The sequence below is a fragment of the Apium graveolens genome, chromosome 3 (assembly GCF_009905375.1).
Source record: "Apium graveolens cultivar Ventura chromosome 3, ASM990537v1, whole genome shotgun sequence".
Lineage (NCBI taxonomy): Eukaryota > Viridiplantae > Streptophyta > Magnoliopsida > Apiales > Apiaceae > Apium > Apium graveolens.
Window position 1 is genome coordinate 227802417 of NC_133649.1, and position 7880 is coordinate 227810296.

Below are 7880 nucleotides of genomic sequence, written 5' to 3' on the forward strand. Positions count from 1 at the left end.
CATGCACATGAGGTTACAGTTGAGCGAGCACAGTTGTTATGGGGTATTTTGAATGAGGAGTACTATGTGGACCTTGGTGAGTTCATCTACCAAGGATTTCTGAAGTTTTTGAGGGGAGCTAAGCACATGAACACCCCTTATGCATCTACTGTTACTAAGCTTTGCTGAGCAGTGGGAGTTCAGTGGCCGTCTCACGAGCAGTTGCAGCTGCCAGCCGCTCTTATTGATTCCGGGACTCTGAATGCGATGCAGGAGTGGACTGGTGGAGAGCCCGAGGAGCATGGGCTGGGTTGTCGTCTTCCAGGAGGGCGTCCAGCATGAGGTTCTACCATGGCGAGATCAGGGCATGATGAGGCAGGTTCTTCTAGAGCTCAGGAGGGTGCTGGGATGGCTGATGCCCAGTATAGGAGGCTATCGAGGAGGATAGATGCTATGTATGAGACGCAGAGCAGGTTTGCTCAGGAGCTCACCCTTGCGCTTGGGACTGCTTTTAGAGGCCTTGGAGCTGACATCCAGTGGCCAGTTTTTGGTGAAGATTCTGCGTATCTGCCTCTTGATACTCCACCCTCTGAGGGTGATGATGATGATGATCTCTCCGAGTAGGTATACCCTGTGTTTCTTTCTACTACCTTCACTAGGGACAGTGAAAATTTTAAGTTTGGGGTGGTAGTTAAGGAATATTTTGTGTGAGTGTCATATGGTTGCATATTCATGATAGTTTAGTTCATATAATTGCATATTTTTGTCATATAGTTTTTTTTTATTTTATAGCTTTATTTATCATGTCATGTAGCTCATGCATATACCATGATCCCTTTTGCGTTGCTTTACCAATTGATTTGTGATGTTGATGCGAGTGTAGTGATAGCGTTAAAGGATGTTGAGTCTTGTAGGTTGACGTGCATGTTAGAAACACTTGTAATTTCACTAAGTCTTAGAGAATGCTTAAGGACTAGATTGTTGTCATGGTTTGATGGTTTTCAAGGTTAATCTATTGATTATGCTTAGAATTTATAATAGGTTCTTAGTGATAAAAGACATGAAAAGAAAAATTGGAGTAAAAAGTGGAATTTATTGCTAATTGTGGCTAGGCGTCAAATGGCTAGTAGTCGGCTCGTATTTTTATGCGAGTAGTCTAGGGTTGAGCAAGATGGAGCAAAATGCACTTTCTCAGAAATTTTGAAAAAAAATATATAGAAAGAAAAAAAATAAAAAATAAAAAAAATAGAAGAAAAGAAAAAAAAATAGAGAGTTAATGCATAATTGATCACGAGTGGGCTCTTTGGTATTCGAGTTATTAAGTTCTTAGGGGACTTTGTGCCTAGTGACCTAAGGCTTTTATAGTCTGGGATCCGCTAACCTAACGGTCGCTACATGGATGCTATTGCATAAGTCATTTGTGGACCTCACTCACTGCACGGTCAAATAAGCATTTGTTTGTTGTGTTAAATAAAAAGCATGATTTCGTAACAAGCTCTAGTAATCTTGAAGTGTTATAAGTCATTTTATGCCTAGAATTTTATTCTTCGTATAATCATGTGATTACCATGAGGATAGTCGAGTTATGATAATTAATCTAGTTTCGAAGCATATCTGTTAAGCATCCGCACACACCACGTTTCTGGCTGTATGTTAGTTTGCATGATTTGATTGATCTTTATTCGCCTAATTGCATTTGTTGAGATGTCGTAAGTTAGTTGGTTTGGTCGTAGTAAGGGGGATCGCTGCATTTCATATAGATTGCATTCATGGATGTTTTTGTTTTGTTTTTGAGTCTGTGACGCTTGAGGACAAGCATCGATTTAAGTTTGGGGGTGTGATAAGTGGCATTTTATACCACTTAGAACATTTTATAATGGCTTGAATTGGTGTCTTGAAATCAAGTATTTTGTGTATTTGATGCGTTTTTCTAGTGTTTGTGCATTTTAGGGTATTACTTGCATTTGTGGAGAGATTTCATCAAGAATAAGCCTTGGCATGTGTTTGGCATTGCAAGTGGGAAGATGGGAGAAAATGCAGCAAAGAACGGGAGCAAAAATAGAGTTTTTTCCAGAAGGGGTCTGAGCGCCCGCTCAGGAATGCTAAGCGGCCGCTAAGGGACGGAAATTTAAATTATTATTTTTAGACTCCTAATTCTGTTGAGCCTCCAACTTCTGAGATAGCTGGGTTTTGTGGGACTCCTATATAAGTAGTTTTCAGAGACGTTTCACGTGTGTTGAATCGTAGTATTAATCGAGGAGCGAGGAGATAAGGAAGAAGTCCGTTTTAGCACATCGCAACGAAGAGGAAGTATATTTTCTTGTGATTCTTTATTTCGTTGTAACGTTGGATGCTAGTTTTCTTTACTTTGAACCTATTTACTCTTGTGACGTACTCTAGTTTAATATAAGTACTTTTAGTTATTATTCTCGTGTGTTATTATCATGTTTTCATATGAACCCATGGTGATGATGAGTTCTATCATGGGCTAATCGTGGTCATGGGGTCGTAACGGATTTACTATGGAATTCTTTAGTTAGTTGTTAATACCTTAGTGTGTGATGATTGTATGATATCTAGTATTGGTTGTGCTTATTCGTCTTATGTGCGTCGCGAACATATAAGATAGGGTGTTAATCTCTTATGAAGCGACGGTGGATCTTGAAGTTTAGAACTTGCCATGCTAGCATAGGTTCATGTATGTGTATGCATGATTAGTGGGTATCTCTAACCGTTTTACTTACCATGTGTAATCATAAGGAATAACTTGTGCTTAAATCATTATGTTGTCAAATTCTGTAGACATATAGGGTCTCTTAACATAATTGATGCATATTCAACTTCTGTCTTAATTGTGGATGCTTGGTAGAATGGTATTAGTACAACGAAAGTTGGCTTTTATCAGTTTCGTGTTGTTCGATTAATATCATCACTGTTGCATGCTAAGGGTAATAACAATAACTATTGAATGAAGTAGTAATGAAGTTGTGATCTCATGTGTATTTAATATTGTTAATTCAAGTGTCAATTAAGTGCTTAATTCTCGTAGTTAATTGTAGTTAATAATTAGTAAATTAAATCTAAGTGTTATTGTCTTGACATTAAGAAGTAATTATACATTGGTGAATGAGTGTTAATTGAACATAATTAGTCTGAGTCTATGTGGGAACAAACTAGAAAGTATTCTATATTACTTACGAACGCGTATACTTGCGTGAATATTAGCCCGTGTTTTCGCCCTAACAGTCTCACCCCCACCAAATCAGAACTACGTTTTTTGACTTGATCCTTGGCAATCAACAAGGTACGTAGGCATCTTGTTAAGGCAGATCGAGTTACGAGACACAAGAGTACTCAAATCGAGCCTCGAAGCTCACGAACCCTAATAATAAATTGTTAGATATATTTGATAATGTCATGGTTAATATGATTTATGTTTAGTTTTCAGATCTTACTTAAACAGGATAAATCAGTACTTACTGGAAGTCAGGACTTAAGGATATCAGTACTTATATTATCAGGAGATAATTATCAGAAGATGGATATCAGAACTTAAGTGCTGAAGGACGTTCAGATAAGGACAGTAGCTGATTAAAGGAAAGAAGATCGAGATAAACATAAGAAGAGATATGCATGGAGAAGGAATTCTATGAAGAATAGAATACTTGGAAGAAAAGATATCTGATTGATATATTTTAGGAAGCAGAATTATATTTCATATCAATTAGCGATTATCTTGTAACTGTGTAGTATATAAACACAGACATAGGGTTTACACTAAAAGTGTTATCATATTCGAGAAGATTATTCATTGTAACCCTAGCAGCTCTCGTGATATTTGTTCATCAATGAGAGGTAACAGTTCCATACTGTAACAGAGTTTATTGTTTCAATAAAGTTTATTTTCTGTTACTTGAGATATTAAAGTTCGATTTGATTGTACTTTACACTGTATTCACCCCCTCTACAGTGTGTGTGACCTAACAAGTGGTATCAGAGCCTATCGGTTAACGCACATACAGCTAAAGATCCAAACACAATCATGTCTGACACAGAAACTCCAACTAAGCCTACCAAAACTGAAGAACCTCCAAAGACATAAATTCAAAGTCGGTATGAAACCATCAGAGTTCCCATACTGAGACCATCTGAATATGCCATATGGAAGGTGAGGATGACCATGTTTCTGGAAGCTACAGATCCAGAATATCTTGATAGAATCAAGGAAGGACCTCACAAACCAACCAAGCTCACTGTTACAGTTGCAGGTGAAGCAGCAAAGACCGTACCAAAGGAGAAGAGTGATTATACTGCTAAAGATATCGCATCAATTGATAAGGATGCTAAGGTACGACACTTAATGCATAGTGTCATTGATAATGTAATGTCAAACATGGTAATTAACTGCAAGACTGCTAAGGAGATATGGGATGCTCTGGAAACAAGGTGTCAGGGAACTGATACAATTAAGAAGAACAGGAAGACAATACTCACTCAAGAGTATGAACACTTTGACTCAAAGGCTAATGAGTCATTGACTGATTTATATGATAGATTTGTCAAACTCTTGAATGATCTGTCACTGGTTAATAAGGAGTATGATCTTGAAGATTCAAACCTTAAATTCCTGTTAGCTCTTCCTGAATGTTGGGATTTGAAGGCAACAACAATAAGAGACAACTACAGTCTTGATGAAATAACTCTTGATGAAATTTATGAAATGCTCAAGACTCATGAACTTGAGATGGAACAAAGAAGCAAGAGGAAATGAGGAAAGTCAAGGACATTTGCTCTTAAGGCTGAAGAAGAATCCCCCAAGGCAGCTACCTCAAGGAAAGACAAGGGTAAAGCTCTTTTCACAAAGTCTGATACTGAGTCATCAAGTTCTGAAAGTGATGATGACTAAGATTCTGAAAGCTTGCCTGAGAATGATGCTGATGAGGAGATGATGAAGCTGTGTGCTCTTATGGTGAAAGGGATCACAAAGATTGCATACAGGAAGTTCAGGAAGGGAAAGAAGTTTTCCAGGAAAGGCACAAGTTCTGATAAGAAGAATTTCAGAAGATCTGAGGACAGAGGAGGAAAGTCTGATAGAGGAGATTATACCAATGTCAAATGCTATAACTGTGGTGAGAAATGCCACATATCTCCTGATTGTAAGAAAGTGAAGGGTGACAAAGGCAAGGCTCTTGTCACAAAGAAGAAAAGCTGGACAGACACCTCAAACTCTGAAAGTGAGGAGAACTATGCTTTGATGGCAAATGCTGATAAAGAAAGTGCTGAGAGCAGTTCTGAAGCTGCTGAAACAAAGGTACCTCAGACTACTTATGCTTTTCATACTGATGATATTAATGAGTTGAGAAGATATCTTAAAACCATGTTTGTTAGTTATAGAGATCAAACTTTAACATGTGAAAGATTAACTTCTGAAAATCTTGTTTTTAAGAAAAGAAATGATTTTTTAGAAAAAGAGTTAGTTATGTTCCATCAAACTCAGAAGGATAGAGATGATGCTTTTTATGTTAGGGATGAAGTGCTAAAAATGAATGGATCTCTAAAAATTGAGTTAGAAAAGGAAAGAGAGATAATCAGGACTTGGACTAACTCTGGCAGAACAACTCCAAATTTGCTAAGTAGTGAAAATTGGAAAGAGGGCTTAGGTTATGGAGAAGATAAGAATGATAAAAGAACTATAGAAATTAAGCCTGTTGTTAAGCAAAATCCAAAATTAAAACCTGTTAAGTTTGTAACTATAAAGTCTGATAATGAGAAATCAGAAGTTAAAGAGGGATTAACTTCTGACAAACTAAAACAGGAAAAGACAGCTGAAGTAAACATAGGCTTAATGACTAAGAAGCAGCTTAAGCATAAGCTGAAAGATGTTAAGAATGCGAACAAGATAAAATCACCTAGGAAAAATAGGAATGGAAAGGAAGGTGTGAATAAAAGCAATGATTATAAGCCTATTCCTGAAGCTCTTAGGAAAACGTGTCATAACTATGGAAGTTCTAACCATCTGGCTTCTTTTTGCAGGAAGGATAAGAACATAAACTCCTTACTTTCAAAGTCAGGAGTTAAGAGTCGGTATGTTAGATATAAGCCACAAAATCCTTGTTTTCATTGTGGTAGTTTATGGCATTCCATTTATACTTGTAAGGAATATCATAGTTTGTACTATGATTATTATCAAATAAAACCTTCTTTAAAGAAAGTTTCCATTGTTTCTTCTAGTGTAAATTCTGATACAAAGTCTGATAGTGTAAATTCTGATAAGAAAAATGTTAACATAAACTCTGATGCTAAATCCGCTGCAAATGTTAACAAACTTGATAAGGCCAAAGGATTTAAAACTAATCATTAGCGGTCTTTGTGATTGCAGGGCAACAGGAAATATATCCTAGTTCTGGATAGTGGATGTTCAGGACATATGACTGGAAATAAAGCCCTGCTATCAGACTTTGTGGAGAAAGCTGGCCCAAGTGTTTCTTATGGAGATAGCAACATTGGAAAAACTTTGGGATATGGCAATATCAATCATGGGAATGTCATCATTAAAGAAGTAGCTCTGGTCTCAGGACTTAAACACAATCTGCTGAGTATAAGTCAAATCTGTGACAGAGGTTATCATGTTGATTTCTTTGAAGAACACTGTGAAGTTGTGAGTAAATCTAAAGGAAAAGTTGTTCTGAAAGGATACAGGCGTGGTAACATTTATGAAGCTAAGCTTTCAACAAGTACTGATGGTTCTGCAATCTGTCTGATGAGTAGAGCATCAATTGAAGAAAGCTGGAATTAGCACAAGAAACTCTCATTTAAATTTCAACAATATAAATGAGCTGGTCAAGAAAGATCTTGTGAGAGGACTGCCAAAGTCAGTATTTGCTCCTGATGGCCTTTGTGATTCTTGTCAGAAGGCCAAACAAAGAAAATCTTCATTCAAGAGCAAGACTGAATCATCAATTCTTGAGCCTTATCATCTACTACATGTTGATCTATTTGGTCCAGTGAATGTCATGTCTATTGCAAAGAAGAAATATGCATTGGTCACAGTGGATGAGTTCACCAGATATACATGGGTGTATTTCTTGCACACAAAAAGTGAAACTGCAGCTATCTTGATTGATCATGTCAAACATTTGGATAAATTGGTCAAAGATTCTGTGAAAACCATAAGGAGTGATAATGGCACTGAGTTCAAGAATTTGATAATGGAAGAGTTCTGCAAAATCCATGGAATTAAGCAGGAATTTTCTGCTCCTGGAACTCCACAGCAAAATGGAGTTGTTGAAAGGAAGAATAGAACTCTCATTGAAGCTGCACGTATAATGCTTGAAGAAGCAAAGCTTCCAACCTATTTCTGGGCTGAAGCTGTGCAGACTGCTTGTTTTACTCAAAATGCAACACTCATTAACAAGCAAGAAAAGACACCATATGAGATTGTGAAGAAAAAGAAGCCAAATCTGAAGTATTTTCATGTATTTGGATGCAAGTGTTTTGTTCTCAAGACTCATCCTGAACAGCTATCCAAATTTGATCTAAAAGCTGATAAAGGAATCTTTGTTGGATATCCACTTTCCACAAAAGCCTTCAGAGTCTATAATCTGAGAACAAGAGTGGTCATGGAATCTATCAATGTCTCTTTTGATGACAAGAAAATTACTGGTCTTGAAGATTTTATTGATCATGAACAGCTGAGATTTGCAAATGAAGACTCAAATTCTGATACTGAAAATCCTGACAATCTAAGTCCTGATACTGTAAACTCTGATGGATTAAACTCTGATGTTATTGAAACTGTGGTGACTACGCCAAAGGAAGATGCACCTATACAGGGGGAGCATACTCAAGATCTTACCAGATCTCAAGAAGTATCAGAACATACATCTGGCTCTTCAAGTTCT